Raw genomic sequence first — 18,429 nt, 5'->3', positions numbered from 1 at the left:
TACAATGACCATCCTCAATGACTGACAAATGAAAAGAGTCAGTGAGCACCCCATCAGCCGCATTCTGCCCGGGTATAAGCTACTTCTCTCTTTCTACCACCCCAAATTCCCAAGGGAGGCTTTGGCCCTTGCTCTTCCTCCTAACTTCTGCCCAGGTTCAGAGCAACTACACTACTTGAAGCAGAAGAAATCATAGGTCAAATCACTAACCCCCAAGCTACTGTGTAGATCGGGGACCCACGTGACTCATGCAGGGTGCTGGAAGGGAAAGGAGAGGCACATGCAGCACAGGGATAGGACCCCTCTGAGACCCATATAAAGATCATGACATGCCCAGCTTTAGGAATAAAGAGTTAAATAGCAGGATCTTCGCCCTCCAGGGAGATCAGAGCAAGGAAGATGAAGACAGATCCTTAAATAAGACCATATTAAGGGGCATAAGGAACCTGGATAAGTTTACGAGGGAAATGAAGAGACTCTTGGGCTGGAGAAGGGAATAAAACCAGACAGATGCGACAACAGCTCCACATGATAAAAACTGTTTACCTGCAGAAAATCCTATCTCACATTATCCCCATGAAAATTCCCATTTTGGAAGAGGGGGAACCCCTTCAGAGTATTCATCCTCTGAAATTATGTCTAAAAACTGAATGCTGGGCTTCCCTGGTGGCGCAGTGGTTGAGAGTCCGCCTGCTGATGCAGGGGACACGGGTTCGTGCCCCGGTCCGGGAAGATCCCACATGCCGCGGAGCGGGTAGGCCCGTGAGCCATGGCCGCTGAGACTGCGCGTCCGGAGCCTGTGCTCCGCAATGGGAGAGGCCAGAACAGTGAGAGGCCCGTGTACCACAAAAAAATAAAAAAAATTAAAAAATTAAAAAACTGAACGCTGAGAATTGCTAAAACCAAAATTTCTAACATATATAGTAGATGCTTAGAGCATGCTTTTAATTATATATATAAATATTATAAATATTATATATTCTGATATATATATATACATCAGAAAGGAAAGAATGAGGATTATATTTGAAGCCATAGCCTGATTATCCTTTCTAAATGACATTTTAATTATTAAGATCAAATTGCAAGTAGAGAAGTGGGATAGAGACTGGTCTGGTGAAAATTAACCGCGCAAGGTGCCTGAGATGATCACCAGGTGAACTAGTTATTCCAATTAAGAGCTTCAAGAGTTCAGAGGAGGGAGAAATTTATTGAATATGGAGGAAGCTGAATGAAAGGGCCTACAGAAGGCCCTTAGGTAGGACTCAGATACAGGGAGAGCAGGCCTCCCACCTCCTCCCAACCCTTGTATCTCCACAGCTCTTCAATGACATCCTGTGTTCTCCTTTTGATCTTGGATTGTTTTCATGAATATTTTCCCCAACAGACTGTGAGTTCCTTGAGGACAGAGGTGTGGCTGGATTATAACTGCCTCCCAGGGCCTAACCCAGTGCTAGGCACTCAGAGGTGTTTGTAAGTGGTGAATAAATTAGCAAATGAAAGAACTTGAAGAAGGCTTCCCTAAGCGGAAGGGAAAGCCTTTAAAGGTTTATTCCAAAATTTTCCCTGAAAGGCTCAGATGATTTTTTTTACGTTGCCTATGCTATCCATGATCCAACATATTACCTCAGTTTTCCAGTTGAAGTGTTTTTTGAGAACGAGAAAGCCAAGATGCAAAGCTTACAAGAGAATGACTGAAGTGTGGATCGGCGGATGGTATCCCAGGAGTAGCATTTTTTTTTTTTTCTGGAAGAAGCTCTTCCTATACTGTACTTTGCTGTGCTTTTGGAATGTCAGGACCCACCTGCACATCAGCAAGCCAATAAAAAAAGAAAATACCCCCTTCTTCAGTCCCCAGGTTTACATAAGTATCCGCTCCTGGAGAAATGACCTCCAGGGATTCCTCTCATTGGGAACATCCACTCTCTTGTCCTGAGAGCCTCAAAAGACAAGACAAATCACTCTGAAAGCCAGAGAAGTTGAATACTGCCTTCAAAGTGATAAAGTTAAATGGAAAATTGGGTATTTAGCTGCTCTTTTCTTATACATTCTCCCAGTTATTTTCATATACTGTGCCATACGAACTTAGTACTCCAAGACAGAGTAAACAGAACATTGCAACTGGTGTTATTCCCTGAGAATCCACAAGATGGCAGTAATAGATTTTGCATAGAACTAACTGTATACAGTGGGGTCTGGCCTGTGTGCCGAGTTTTCGTACTGTGGATTGTATTTGGATTAAAACTGGTTGTCATCCTAACGCTAGGCTTTTAAAATATAATTCAGAGAATAAACAGTAAATTAAGATCTGAAAGAAAAATTTTTCACTTCGTTGCCTTTTTTTTCTATTTTTTTATATTATGAGAGTCCCATTTTTTTTTTTTAAGTTACAGAGCTAAGAATCAGCCAGGAGCCCTAAGAGCTAAGACTGCTTGAGACAAGCTCAAAATGAAAAATGTTGCTCCTTCCTGAACATAGACTGATCGATGATTCTCTTGCTTGAAGGAAAGAAAAAGAGGGGTCAGTGAAGGGCCTAGTTAATCTTCCATATAATTTAATTGCTTGTTATTTCTCTGTTCAAAATCTACCCTGGAGGGAACAGTGCCTGATGGACCATGCTGAAAATGATGTTGTGATCCAAACTACAAAACCATTTATTGCCTATATCTCTTGTGTTTTGTGTGCAACAGAAACTGCACTAAACTATGACCTTTTTTTTTCATGTATTTTTATTATTCTACTCACAGATTTGTGATAGAATTCAGGAGAGCAGAAACTACATTTTTCTTTCATTTCTTTAATCTGCCTCCATGTTTAGCATATATGGACATGAGGTAGTTGTCCCAGAGTTGCAAACCTCACAGGAAAGCACACTTTCTGTATCAAGCATAAATGACATGCTGTAGCATAAACAACATCTCCTTTGTGTAGTAGACAGTACCACTAAGTTCAAAAAGATGGCCGTGAGTTCACATCAAACATGAAGCATTTTTAAATGGGCATCAGATATCTCTGGTTTAAAGTCCTTTGGGCATTCTCCCATGCTGCCCAGATTTCTCTTTTTCCCCCCTTCCTGACCTCTCTTCTCTAATCTCTTATTACCTTCTGATTCATGGTCATTTCTCATTAAAAATACAGCTATTATTTTTCCTTGCTTGTAAGAGACTCTCATTTCACCTCAGGTACCTCATCATTGCATTTTCTAAACTTCTTTTTTTCCCTGAGAAAAAAATCTGCTAACGAGCTATTAAGGTAATATATTTTTCATTCCCTTACCAACATTTACTTAAATCTTCTGTTAGGAAATAGGATATCCCACTCTGTTCATTTATATACCCATCCCTGTCTACAACAAACTTGATAGAGGTTTTCAGGGCCTGCATTCTCTTGCTATGCAGGATGCAGTGATGACTAAGCCATGTGTCATGTCCTCAAGATGCATGTAGTCTAGAAGTGAGTAGGTCCACACAGAGTTATGCCGTAAGAAAAGTACAGAGAGACAATGGAGTTCAAGAGAAGAGGCTAAACCTGACCCAGTGATCTGGGGAGGATTCGTGCTCTCCTCAGAAATGAGAAGACCGCCCAGATCCTCCCCACAAGTCAAAGATAAACCATCTTTTCATTAGGCCACAAACGAAGAGCATGAAGTCTGATGCAGAAGTGAAAAGCTAGGGGTGCTCAGGAATTCTGAACAATCCGAGTCAACAAGACAGGAGATAACAGGAGACTCGTCAGGTCTCTGACCTGGGCTAAGGAATCTGAACACTGGACTATGGTGGGAAAAGCAAACAGTTCCCAGGGGTAGCCACACGATGCAACCTGACCAATTCCTGACCTGACCACCCACTCCCTCAAAGCTCTGTGAAGTGAAAGGAGGGAAATTCGTGATGTCTGAAGTCCCTTCCAGCTCCAACATTTTAGGAACATATGTGTTGGAGAAACTTTGGATGATAAAAAGAGGCACTGAAGGTTTCAAACAATTTATGACTAATAACTAAAGATTTCCCTTTAAATAATAAAATGTTTCTTAAAACTAAAATAAAAATTGAAGGCATGGATCAGGAAACTTGCACAAGCCTCTTAAATAGCCTCATCCACCAGAGGTCAGACAGCAGAAGCAAGAAGAACTACAACCCTGCAGCCTGTGGAACAAAAACCACATTCACAGAAAGATAGACAAGATGAAAAGGCAGAGGGCTATGTACCAGATGAAGGAACAAGATAAAACCCCAGAAAAACAACTAAATGAAGTGGAGATAGGCAACCTTCCAGAAAAAGAATTTAGAAAAATGAGAGTGAAGATGATCCAAGACCTCGGAAAAAGAATGAAGGTAAAGATCAAGAAGATGCAAGAAATGTTTAACAAAGACCTAGAAGAATTAAAGAACAAACAAACAGAGATGAACAATACAATAACTGAATTGAAAAATACACTAGAAGGAATCAATAGCAGAATAACTAAGGCAGAAGTACGGATACGTGACCTGGAAGACAGAATGGTGGAAAGCACTGCTGCGGAACAGAATAAAGAAAACAGAATGAAAAGAAATGAAGACAGCCTAAGAGACCTCTGAGACAACATTAAGTGCAACAACATTCAGACTGTAGGAGTCCCAGAAGGAGGAGAAGGAGAGAAAGGACCCAAGAAAATATGTGAAGAGATCATAGTCGAAAACTTCCCTAACATGGGAAAAGAAATAGCCACCCAAGTCCAGGAAGCACAGAGAGTCCCATACAGGATAAATCCAAGGAGAAACACACCGAGATACACAGTAATCAAATTGGCAAAAATTAAAGACAAAGAAAAATTATTGAAAGCAGCAAGGGAAAAACAACAAATAACATACAAGGGAACTCCCATAAGGTTAACAGCTGATTTCTCAGGAGAAACTCTACAAGCCAGAAGGGAGTAGCATGATATACTTAAAGTGATGAAAGGGAAGAAACGACAACCAAGATTACTCTACCCTGCAAGGAGCTCATTCAGATTTGAATGAGAAATCAAAAGCTTTACAGACAAGCAAAAGCTAAGAGAATTCAGCACCATCAAACCAGCTCTAAAACAAATGTTAAAGGAACTTCTCTAAGTGGGAAACACAAGAGAAGAAAAGGACCTACAAAAGCAAACCAAAACAATTAAGAAAATGGTAATAAGAACATACGTATCAGTAATTACCTTAAACCTGAATGGATTAAATGCTCCAACCAAAAGACACAGGCTTGCTGAATGGATACAAAAACAAGACCCATGTATATGTTGTCTACAAGAGACCCACTTCAGACCTAGGGACACATACAGTCTGAAAGTGAGGGAATGGAAAAAGATATTCCATGCAAGTGGAAATCAAAAGAAAGCTGGAGTAGCAATACTCATATCAGATAAAACAGACTTTAAAATAAAGAATGTTACAAGAGACAAGGAAGGACATGACATAATGATCAAGGGATCAATCCAAGAAGACGATATAACAATTATAAATATATATGCACCCAACACAGGAGCACCTCAATACATAAGGCAACTGCTAACAGCTATAAAAGAGGAAATCTACAGTAACACAATAATAGTGGGGACTTTAACACCTCACTTACACCAATGGACAGATCATGCAAACAGAAAATTAATAAGGAAACACAAGCTTTAAATGGCACAACAGACCAGATAGATTTAATTGATATTTATAGGACATTCCATCCAAAAACAGATTACACTTGCTTCTCAAGTGCGTGCGGAACATTCTCCGGGATAGATCACATCTTGGGCCACAAATCAAGCCTCAGTAAATTTAAGAAAACTGAAATCTTATCAGGCATCTTTTCTGACCACAACACTATGAGATCAGAAATGAATTACAGGGAAAAACACGTAAAAAACACAAACACATGGAGGCTAAACAATATGTTACTAAACAACCAAGAGATCACTGAAGAAATCAAAGAGGAAATCAAAAAATACCTAGAGACAAATGACAATGGAAACATGACAATCCAAAACCTATGGGATACAGCAAAAGCAGTTCTAAGAGGGAACCTTATAGCTACACAAGCCTACCTCAAGAAACAAGAAAAATCTCAAATAAACAATCTAACGTTACACCTAAAGGAATTAGAGAAAGAAGAACAAACAAAACCCAAAGTTAGTATAAGGAAAGAAATCATAAAGATCAGAGCAGAAAGAAATGAAATAGAAACAAAGAAAACAATAGCAAAAATCAATAAAACTAAAAACTAGTTCTTTTTGAAGATAAACAAAATTGATAAACCATTAGTCAGACTCATCAAGAAAAAGAGGAAGAGGACTGAAATCAATAAAATTAGAAATGAAAAAGGAGAAGTTACAACAGACACCGCAGAAATACAAAGCATCCTAAGAGACTAATACAAGCAACTCTATGCCAATAAAATGGACAACCTGGAAGAAATGGACAAATTCTTAGAAAGGTATAACCTTCCAAGACTGAACTAGGAAGAAATAGAATATATGAACAGACCAATCACAAACACTGAAATTGAAACTGTGATTTAAAATCTTCCAACAAACAAAAGTCCAGGACCAGATGGCTTCACAGGTGAATTCTATCAAACATTTAGAGAAAAGCTATCACCCATCCTTCTCAAAATCTTCCAAACAATTGCAAAGGAAGGAGCACTCCCAAACTCATTGTATGAGGCCACCATCACCCTGATACCAAAACCAGACAAAGATGTCACAAAAAAAGAAAATTACAGACCAACATCACTAATGAATAATAGATGCAAAAATCCTCAACAAAATACTAGCAAGCAGAATCCAACAACATATTAAAAGAATCATACACCATGATCAAGTGGGATTTATCCCAGGGATGCAAGGATTCTTCAATATATGCAAATCAATCGATGTGATACACCATATTAACAAATTGAAGAATAAAAACCATATGATCATTCTCAATAGATGCAGAAACACCCATTTATGATAAACCCATTTATGATAAAAACTCTCCAGAAAGTGGGCATAGAGGGAAGCTACCTCAACATAATAAAGGCCATATATGACAAACCCACAGCAAACATCATTCTTAATGGTGAAAAACTGAAAGCATTCCCTCTAAGATCAGGAACAAGACAAGAATGTCCACTCTCACCACTATTATTCGACATAGTTTTGGAAGTTCTAGCCATGGCAATCAGAGAAGAAAAAGAAATAAAAGGAACCCAAATTGGAAAAGAAGAAGTAAAACTGTCACTGTTTGCAGATGACAGGATACTATATATAGAGAATCCTAAAGATGCCACCAGAAAACTACTAGAGCTAATCAATGAATTTGGTAAAGTTACAGGATACAAAATTAATGCACAGAAATCTCTTGCATTCCTATACACTAATGATGAAAAATCCGAAAGAGAAATTAAGGAAACATTCCCATTTACCATTGCAACGAAAAGAATAAAATACCTAGGAATAAACCTACCTAGGGAGACAAAAGACCTGTATGCAGAAAACTATAAGACACTGATGAAAGAAATTAAAGATGATACCAACAGATGGAGAGATATACTATGTTCTTGGATTGTAAGAATCAATATTGTGAAAATGACTATACTACCCAAAGCAATCTACAGATTCAATGCAATCCCTATCAAGTTACCAATGGCATTTCTTACAGAACTAGAACAAAAAAGCTTAAAATTTGTATGGAAACACAAAAGACCCCGAATAGCCAAAGCAGTCTTGAGGGAAAAAAGCGGAGCTGGAGGGATCAGACTCCCTGACTTCAGACTATCCTACAAAGCTATAGTAATCGAGACAATATGGTACTGGCACAAAAACAGAAATATAGAACAGGATAGAAAGCCCAGAGATAAACCCACACACCTATGGTCAACTAATCTATGACAAAGGAGGCAACAATATACAATGGAGAAAAGACAGTCTCTTCAATAAGTGGTGCTGGGAAAACTAGACAGCTACATGTAAAAGAATGAAATTAGAACACTCCCTAACATCATACACAAAAATAAACTCAAAATGGATTAGAGACCTAAATGTAAAACCAGACACTATAAAACTCTTAGAGGAAAACATAGGAAGAACACTCTTTGACACAAATCACAGCAAGATCTTTTTTGATCCACCTCCTAGAGTAATGGAAATAAAAACAAAAATCAACTAATGGGACCTAATGAAACTTCAAAGCTTTTGCACAGCAAAGGAAACCATAAACAAGATGAAAAGACAATGCAGAGAATGGGAGAAAATATTTGCAAATGAATCAACGGACAAAGGATTAATCCCCAAAATATACAAGCAGCTTATGCAGCTCAATATTAAAAAAATAAACAACCCAATCCAAAAATGGGCCGAAGACCTAAATAGACATTTCTCCAAAGAAGACATACAGATGGTCAAGAAGCACATGAAAAGCCGCTCAACATCACTAATTATTAGAGAAATGCAAATCAAAACTACAGTGAGGTATCACCTCACACCTGTTAGAATGGGCATCATCAGAAAATCTACAAACAACAAATGCTGGAGAGGGTGTGGAGAAAAGGGAACCCTCTTGCACTGTTGATGAGAATGTAAATTGATACAGCCACCATGGATAACAGTATGGAGGTTCCTTAAAAAACTAAAAATAGAATTACCATATGATCCAGCAATCCCACTACTGAGCATATACCCAGAGAAAACCATAATTCAAAAAGACGCATGCACCCCAATGTTCATTGCAGCACTATGTACAATAGCCAGGTCATGGAAGCAACCTATATGCCCATTGACAGACGAATGGATAAAGAAGATGTGGTACACCGCGCACCGTGATGAAGAGTGCCCCCTTCTCTCCGCAACTAGAGAAAGCCCATGCACAGGAACGAACACCCAACACAGCCAAAAATAAATAAATAAATAAGAATATGTGATACATATATACAATGGAATATTACTCAGCCATAAAAAGGAATGAAATTGGGTCATTTGTAGAGACATGGATGGATCTAGAGACTGTCATGCAGAGTGAAGTAAGTCAGAAAGAGAAAAACAAATGTCGTATATTTATGCATACATGTGGAACCTAGAAAAATGGTACAGATGAACCGGTTTGCAGGACAGAAATTGAGACACAGATGTAGAGAACAAACATATGGACACCAAGGGGGGAAGTGGCAGGGGGGTGAGGGTGGTGGAGTGATGAATCGGGCGATTGGGATTGACATGTATACCCTGCTGTGCATAAAATGGATAACTAATAAGAACCTGCTGTATAAAAAATAAATAATATAAAATTCAAAACAAAACCAAAAAATAGGTTAAAAAAAAAGAAATTGAAGGCATGCACTCATGCTTTTTCAGTCTGTTGGTTATAATTTAATCACCAGAAAAAAGTTAAAATTCCTTAATACAGCTTTTTTTACCTTGTCCGGCCTCATCTCTAAAGCTCCCTTCTTCCCATTATCTACCTACATTTAATCCATCAAACACTCTCCCCTCCCCAGCCCCTTCTCCTGAATAAGTCTCTTCTATTCATCCTTTAGATCTCAGGCCACTTGTTACACTCTCTAAACACCCTCTTTCATGAATCCCACCCCATCCTCTCAACACACACAGGGATGCCCCCAGGTTAGGTACCCCTTTTAATAGATTCATATACCCAGTACTTTCCCTATCACATCATTTACCACACTAATTTGTACCGACATATTTAATACTCCATTTTCTCACTAGATTGTAAGCCAGGACAACGTCTATCTTGTTTGCCTGACACATAATAGATATCCTACAAATATTTAATGAATGAATAAATAAAGTTAATTATTTTAAGTCAGTAGATCCTAAGTGAAGGCCTAGTAAAATAATACATGATACTGTATACCTATATTGTGCTGGGCAAGATGTTAGAAACTGTGCCTATAGGTTGACTCTTTAAGGATTACAACTGACAGGAATGTATGTAACCTAAAAGTATTTGAAGCATGTTTTACGACTGCCTGACATCTTAAAAAATAAAACTGTAAAAATGAGTTATGTCTTCCATATAACAACCACTAGAGGGCAATGAAAGCCAACTTGGAACATCTTTAAATGGGGTAAAAAAAGAATAGTAAAAATGTTTTCCTTGTTAAAATCTGGGTAGATGATCTTATGTTTGGGATAGTTAAAGGACCTGTGGGCTACAGTTTCTGTGATTATGGGTTTAGCGGTTACAATTACCTTTCTGGTGTGGTATTAAAACCTAGATTATCTGTGATAATAACATCACCTTACATTTTGTGCATTATCTCATTTGAACCTCCCACGACATTAGCAGGGAATATATTCTTTTCCCATTTTCCAATAAAAAAAAAAAAAACTGAGGTTCAAGAGGTATTAATCTAATAAGTAGTCATAAGAAACCAAACTACTGGCACAGACCCTATAAATACCTGTTGGCTGCTTAGGTTTACCACACATACAAAATCCCTTACTAAGGAAGACAGTCTGGGAGAATACAGTTCCCAAAATTAATTGCACCAATTTAGAATGGAGACATATGGCAGCATCTCCTTAGCAAAAGATCTTGTGGTTTTAGGTGACCCCAAGGTAGCCATCTGATGATGATGTCAAAATATTTACCTGGAACCTATTTACAGAAATACGGTACTGGTGCCTAGAAAGGGGACAAGCTTCTGGCCTTCACACTGGTTAGACCCTTCCTAGGGTTATATGTTCCATTCTAGTTGCTGCATTTTTATAAAGGAATCAAGAAGCAACAGACTAGGATTAGTGTACAAGATATATTAGAGGGTGAAAGAGAAATTAGGATGTCCTGAAGAGGGTGAGATCAAGGGAGATGGGATTAGCTATAGTGATGCTTAAGCTTGTTGGCTCTGGAGTCAGAAAGTGGGTTTGACTTGGTATCCACACTGAAAAATAGAAAATAAATAATTCCAGGGACCTGGGTTAGGTTTATTATGCATGTCAAATATGGAAGCCAACACGGGTTTGTAAAAGGGTCACACCAGGATCCACATGCTAGAGAAGAAGCTCCTTGACTGCCTTAGTCTGAGCACATGGGGGAAGTCCTTTCTGGAGGCCTGGGCAAAGCCCCGGGGAGGCCCCTGCGTGATGGGTGTGACCTTGCTCGGTAACAAGATGAGGGGGATGGTAAACCTTCAGAGGCTTCCTCCAATCTCTTCCTCCACCTCGTGCATGAGCAGACATGAACTGGGCCCAGGGAGCCCCAAGGGTCAGCTGGAGAGCAGGCAGTGCGGGAGTTTTTCTTCACCTGGGGATGGCTTAGTGTCCCCTGCAGGCGACAGGCATTCTGCTGGCCCTTCACCCCTGTCGCCCGTGAATTTATGATGAATTTCACTTCCAAGAAGGCCATTCTTCACAATGAGGTCTCCACTACAGGAAGTGGATCAGTTGGCATGGCCCGTGCTATCACCATTTTTTAGAAGGCTTGAATGATGAACTTGCCTTTGTGGTTGCTGATGAAGGCAAATTGAAGGGTGAGACACTAGATCTTGAACTTGGCAGTCCTTTTATGAAAATGCCAAATATTGTTTCCAGCAAAGATTACCTTGTCACTGCAATCTCCAATTTAGTGATTATCACAGCAGATGCACACCAGGAAAAAGGAGAAATACACCTTAATTTAATCCACTGGAATGTGACTATCTTTAATGATTTCCCATATTATCCCATCCAGTCCCTGTGGCAAAATGATTATTGTTTCTAATCCAGTGGTTATCTTATGTAGCTTGGAAGTTGAATGAATTTCCCAAACTGTGTTATTGGAAGTGGCTATAATCTGGACACTCCCCATTTCCCTCCCTTGATGGGCAGAAGCTTGATATCCACCCTGAAAGCTGTCATGGGTGGATCCTTGGAAGCTTGGAGACTCAAGTGTTTCTGTGTGGAGTTAACATTGCTGATTGCTTTGAAGAATCTGAACCCAGATTTAGGAGCTGATAAAGATCATGTGTAGTGGAAAAATATCTGCAAAGAAATGATAGCTAATGCCTGTGAGGCTATTGAAACGAAAGGCAATACAGGTGACGCTTGAACAACACAGGTTTAAACTTTTTTTTTTTTAATTTTCTATGTCCTCTCTTCACCTACCATTCTTGACTCAAGCTACTGCAATGCATCTTCTATATTCACAACTCCAGTTAAACTGTTCTCATTAAGATCATTTGTGACTTTCTTAATGAATAAATCTAATGAATGTTTTCAGCCTCCAATTTTTTGTCTTCTCCCCTTAGAAGTAACTGACATTGTTGACTACACCCTCTTTAAAACAGTCACTTTTTTTTTTTTTGGCTGCTTTGGGTCTTCATTGCTGCGTGCCCGCTTTCTCTAGTTGTGGCGAGCGGGAGCGACTCTTCATTGTGGTGAGCAGGCTTCTCATTACGGTGGCTTCTCTTGTTGCAGAGCACAAACTCTAAGCACATGGGCTTCAGTAGTTGTGGCACGTGGACTCAGTAGTTGTGGCCCACGGGCTCAGTAGTTGCAGCTTGCGGGCTCTACAGCACAGGCTCAGTAGTTGTGGCGCATGGGCTTAGTTGCTCCATGGCATGTGGGATCTTCCCGGGCCAGGGCTCAAACCCATGTCCCCTGCTTTGGCAGGCAGATTCTTAACCACTGTGCCACCAGGGAAGCCCCCAGGTTTAAACTTTGCCAGTCTACTTATATGTGGATTTTTTTCTACAGTAAATACTACGGTACTACGCTATCTACACAGGATTGGTTGAATTCCTGGATACAAAACCATGGACGCGGTGGAACCACATATATGGAGGGCCCGACTGTTGGTTGTAGGTGGATTTTAAACGTCACAGAGTGCTAGGGCCCCTAACTCCTCCCTCACCCCATGTTGTTCAAGGGTTAACTACTTCTTGGGCCACTGGCCTATCTGTAGCTGATTTAGCACAAGGTATTTTAACACAGAGTATTTTGAGACCCATCCAGTTTCTACCAATTGTGGACCTCTATGGAATAAATGAAGAAGTATTCCTCAGTGTTCCTTGTACCATGGGAGAGAATAGTATTATAGAACTTATAAAAGTAAAGGTGAACCCTGACAAGGAGGCCCATTTGAAAAAAAAGTGCAGAAACACTTGGGAAATTCAGAAGGAGATCAAGCTTTCAAGTTTTTTTAACGCTACCATCCAGAAGTTCTTGAAGAAGAAATAGTAGGTATGGGACTGTATATGTTAAACCTACAAATAAACTTGCAACCCTAAAAGCTGGAAACAGGAAAGTGGGTAGAGTGACTCCCCCATTTATTTAGCCCTCCAACTCTTTTATTGAACATCCAGATGTCGGATGATACTTATTTTTTTTACCATCCTAAGTGATTTCATCAAAGGAGGTGTTTTCGGTACGTCTAATGCATCGGTACTTGTCTTCTATATGTATATGTAGTTGCCATTTGGTTCGAAAGAATCTATGATGTAGGTGATTATTGTGTTATAGAAATTCTTATCCTAAGCTGGAAAAGAAGAAAAAAATCTAATTCCTTTAAATACATACTAATTATTTTGTTCTGGCTGGCTTATACCTATGTTCATTTGTATACTACTTAAAAAGTTATAACTACCTCTACAAGATAAAAAATAAAAGTACTGATATACACACAAAGGAAAAAAAGTAGATCTGGATTCTGACTCTGGACTTATAATTGTGAACTTGGGCAATTTACTTCTCCTTCTCAGTTTCCTCATCGACAAAATGGTGACTGTGCCTACTTATAGAGCTGTTAGGGAAAAGAACCAAAATAATGCATGTATGTTTAGTGTCACATTTGGCACATGGAAGGATTTGATAAATGCTGGCTCCTTGTTGTTGTTGTGTTGTTAAAGCATTTGCAAGGCCTTTCTGTAGAAATGAATGTAGACTTATTTGTGTTGCCCCAGAAAATGTATCAGAACTCAAAGAGGCCCTAGCTAAAAGCAAGAGTTTGTGAACTTAACAGGTTTGTTTTCAAATCCTGTTTCTACCACATAACACCTAAGTAATCTTGAACAAATTAATCTTGAACAAACCACTCAGTCTTATCGAGTCTCCATTTTCTCATGTTACGAAACATTTACTGCAGGTCTTCATTGTGCTAAGTAGGTGGGCGGAGTGATAGGGTGTCATTTCACTCCGTTGTAGTTAGTCATAGTTAGTCAGCAGGAGGTCAGCTGACCACCCACAGGGCTTGGGAGAGAGTATCCCTGCAGAGGATATCCGATTGAGAGAATTTGTTTCTACTCTTGAAAATGTTGGAAATAAAATTGGTTCTCACATTCAAGTTGTCTTCATCTGGTGTGTCATAAGCTGGTCCTCAAGTGGTCATTCGTTCAAAACTATTTCCCTTGGAATAGCATTTGGCCTTTAAAGTTGACTAGATGCCTTTATTTCCCAAAGAGCAAACTGAAGGAAAAATGTTGGCTTTGGAAACTGAGAGATAGTTGAACCTTGCTTTACTGCTAACTGGGTCTGAGACCTTTGGACAATTACTTAGCCTCCCTGAACTAAATCTTCTCATCTACAAAATAGGGCAGATTCGTACATCAAAGAATTGTTATGGGGCTTAAATTGTGCCAGGGATAGAACACCCAGCATGCTGCCTGACACAGAGGGGGGTAGTAGGTGGTTCTGCCTTCTTTGACAGTGCCATCAGCAGTCCTAGTGTTCACAGCTCTATGAGCCAGCCTTGAACACTGGCTTTCTGGTGATCATCCCATCTCAGCCCAGTGACATTGCTCCGGCCAGGCGGAAGCTAACCTCTGGTCCATTTCCCGCACTTCTGGTCCATGAACTCTCCCTGCTCACACTCTGTGTGTACCTAGGATTCTAGTGTCCTCATGCTCTTTCTGTCACCCCCTCAGTGAAAACCTACTTCTATTTCTTGAAAGAAATCAGATGCAGCAGTTCACATTGAAGTTGAATGTCAGGAAAACGGCGAAGTGTTATTGCAACTATATTGAGATTTTAATAGTATAACAAGCTTAAAGCTAGAGCAATGACTCTTACATGGTAGAATTAAAGGATTCCCAATACTCCCTATGAGGAAGGAATTTCAGAAACATGGTAGAGTCCTTCATAGCATGAGTACATTTTTACATTTCAAAGGTGTAGATCACAGCATAAGGCTGTGATCTCTCTGGTAGCAAATCCAAATCTTATTTTTATTGATTCCAGTAGAGGGCACAGCCTCTGGCAAGTTATAGACATTCTATAAATGCAGACTATATGGTCTTAAGGCCATGTCAGATGTATAAATATATTTCCTAGCCCACACATTGCTACTAGACACAAGCATAAACCATTTACAGAACACTTGGGAAGAGAGAGTTAGAAGAAATAGAAGTACTTTTCTTTGCTTTAGTTTTGATGATAGAGGATGTAAATTCCCTTTACTTGCTAGGGAGAATTTCTTAGACGAAGAAGGATTTGAATTGGGCTTCCCAAAGCCAGGGTGACAGGATCACCTGTGACTGTCGAGCAGACAGAGTACTCCCAGCCCAGCAGACAGCACAGATGGAAGTTCAAAAGCTACTAGTGCTGATGAAAGTACTGGAAGCACTTGTCTGAGTAGCTGCCCTTGGAAACCCGTACCCCAGCGTACATTTTCCTATCTTCATTTTAGTTCCCTTTGAACATTTTAAACAATTCTTCTCCCACATATCCTCTCAACACTTCTCCTACACACTCCCAATCCTCCGTCTCTCCCACATATGTAGCAAACGAAAAAAAAAAGGATCTCTCTTTCTCTGTTATACTAATTTCCTCTAATCTTTGCTTAGTAATGTATCACAGTCAGAACAAGTTTCAGCTCATTAGCTGACAATCTTAATGTTGTTCTCTTAAAATAGTCAAAGATTTGCTCTTTTCCTTAACATCCAACAATACATATGGATTTTCATGTCCCTTCCCCCAATGCCTGAGGCTGAAATTTTCACAAACTCAAAATTTGAACCTTCTAAAACTACTCTGGAAAAGAGAACCAAGCAGACTTATTCTACCATTTCTTCCTTAATCTAAAAAACAAATGACATGAATTTTACTCATTAAATATTTTTAACCGGGAAATAACCCAATTTAAAAATTTTATATGACATTCACATTAAAAAGTACAAAACTGAAATGTGCTTTTAATGGTATCAGTAGTGGTATTAGGTTGAACCATACGAAACTGCCATTTTTGTAGGTCATGTCAATATTGGCAGTTTTGTATGGTTCAGACTATGTGGATTCATATTTCTCTAGTACCCATAGAATCCTCACAGATGTCTTGGTCCTACAACTCTTGAGTACAGGTTACAGCCATAGATAATATTATGTAAAGAGTCTTCAGAAGGTTCAGACCAAAAAAGCTACCTCTGTTGGTTTATTCTTTAAAAGGATGTTAAACAAAGCAGGTATACTTTCCAAGTTTCCCTATTAAAAGTAAGTTCCACCATCCACTGAGTAGGTTTTTATATGTATCATCTTATTCAACCAATATGATTCTACAACTCTTTTGAAGTAATATTCCTATCATCACTTTGTAGATGTGAAAATGGAGTCTCAGAGCAGGTCACTTGCCCAGGATGACACAGTGGTAAGGAACAGTGCCAAAATTCCAAACCTAAATCTGCTGGACAAAACCCATACTCTTTCCCCTCTATTACACTGCCCCCATTGATATGGGAAGGAAGGAAGGGAGGGAGGGAGGGAGGGGGGAGAAAGGAAAACAATTCCTCAAAATGAAATACCGGGACTTCCCTGGTGGTCCAGTGGTAAAGAATCGCCTTACAACGCAGGGGATGCGGGTTCGATCCCTGGTCAGGGAGCTAAGATCCCACATGCCGCGGGGCAACTAAGTCTGCGTGCCACAACTACTGAGCCCGTGCACCTCAGCTAGAGCCTGTGTGCCGCAAACTACAGAGCCCACACACTCTGGAGCCCACGCACCACAACTACAGAGCCCACAGGCCCTGGAGCCCACGCGCCACAACTAGAGAGAAGCCTGTGCACCAAAACGAAGAGCCTGGGCGCCGCAACTAAGACCCGACGCAGCCAAAAATAAAAATAAAATAAATAAACGATAAAGACAATTTAAGAAAAACACTCATGGTTTAAAAACAAATGAAATACCAATTATTATCAGCACTTAATAGTATAGATACATGTTGAGTTCTTTGCATGAAAACTTTAACTTTCTACAATTAGGCCTTTGAGATGAAATCCTATAAAGCAGGAAATCTTCTTATAGACCCTGAGCTCCTCAAGAACAGAGGTTGTATCTAAATAATCTTGGTATCTGTGGGACATGGGATGGGACCTGAAACGTACTAAGTCCCAAACAAGTGCTTCTAGAATGAATGTTTGAGTGAGTAAATAAATGAATGACTTTTACAATGGAGGGAGGCAGAATAGGTACATAGTTCTTTGCAGAATCAAACATCTTACTATATATATATATATATATTTTTTTTTTTTTTTTTTTTAACCACATGATTGAGTCACAGAGTCATAACTCTGAATGGGACTTCATGGACTCCCTTGAACAATATGTTTGTTCATTTGTTTGTTTAATAAATGAAGGAAGATGTTCCCTTTGAACATTTGAACAATTGTAAATAGATGAAGCTAGAGCCACATCCACTGAGTATTCTTGAAAATACACTATCCCTGGATTTTGCCACCTATCAGAACGTAAAAGCACTAATCTGAAATAGTGAATTATCCTAACCTATCTATATTTTGATACATAGGATATATATGTGAATATACATACATTATGTGAATATATATATACACACACATATAAATAAGTGCAGAACAATGTACTTTAAGGAAATATGAAAGTTAACTGGATTTGTTTTTGTGTTTTTTGTTTTTTTGCACACAGCAATTAATAAAAATCAAGATTAGGCAGGAATTTCTAGGTGGCAGAAGGCCAAATACAAGCTTTTTGCTTTGCGAACCCCACCCATTCACTAATCCTAAAGTGGATTAGTGCTGCAGAAAGGAAGTTTACGTGGCCAGACACCCACAAGCCAGCAGAAAACAAAAAGGTCACTTTTCATACATACAACAGATACTTTTACATGCATTATCCTGAAAGCACATTGTACAATTCCACATACTTTTTCTTAGTGATTTATGCTTTTATGCACATTTATTTTGTCTCCTATTCATCAAAAAAGAAAAAACCACACCTCTTTCCTAGTTTACCTGACTTTCTCATTATACCTGACTTTGAGGACAAGCAATATTTAGAACAGATACATTCCCTGCAAATGGGTGGCGTGCAAGCATAATCTAATCTAATTTTCATAGTTTTCGATCCGTCATTTCACATGTCTCCAGTGTGACTTTTCCCCAAGTGCTTTTCAACCCTGTATTTTGTATCTGAGGTTCATACTAAAATTATACCGACGCAGTATTGTTTTCATGCTTGTTGACAAAGGATGGGTAAGAAATGA

General features: G+C 39.3%; 1 protein-coding gene and 1 pseudogene across 24 annotated transcripts in view; both read left to right on the top strand.

The window, feature by feature from the left end:
- Positions 1-18,429, top strand: part of DLG2 (discs large MAGUK scaffold protein 2) — a 2,011,757-nt gene that overhangs the window by 1,660,881 nt on the left and 332,447 nt on the right. The gene's annotated exons all lie outside the window — the stretch shown is intronic.
- On the top strand, positions 3,318-14,232 carry LOC137230692 (L-lactate dehydrogenase A-like 6B; annotated as a pseudogene).

The sequence above is a fragment of the Pseudorca crassidens genome, chromosome 9 (assembly GCF_039906515.1).
Source record: "Pseudorca crassidens isolate mPseCra1 chromosome 9, mPseCra1.hap1, whole genome shotgun sequence".
Taxonomy (NCBI): Eukaryota; Metazoa; Chordata; class Mammalia; order Artiodactyla; family Delphinidae; genus Pseudorca; species Pseudorca crassidens.
This window is presented reverse-complemented; position numbering and strand designations above follow the sequence as displayed.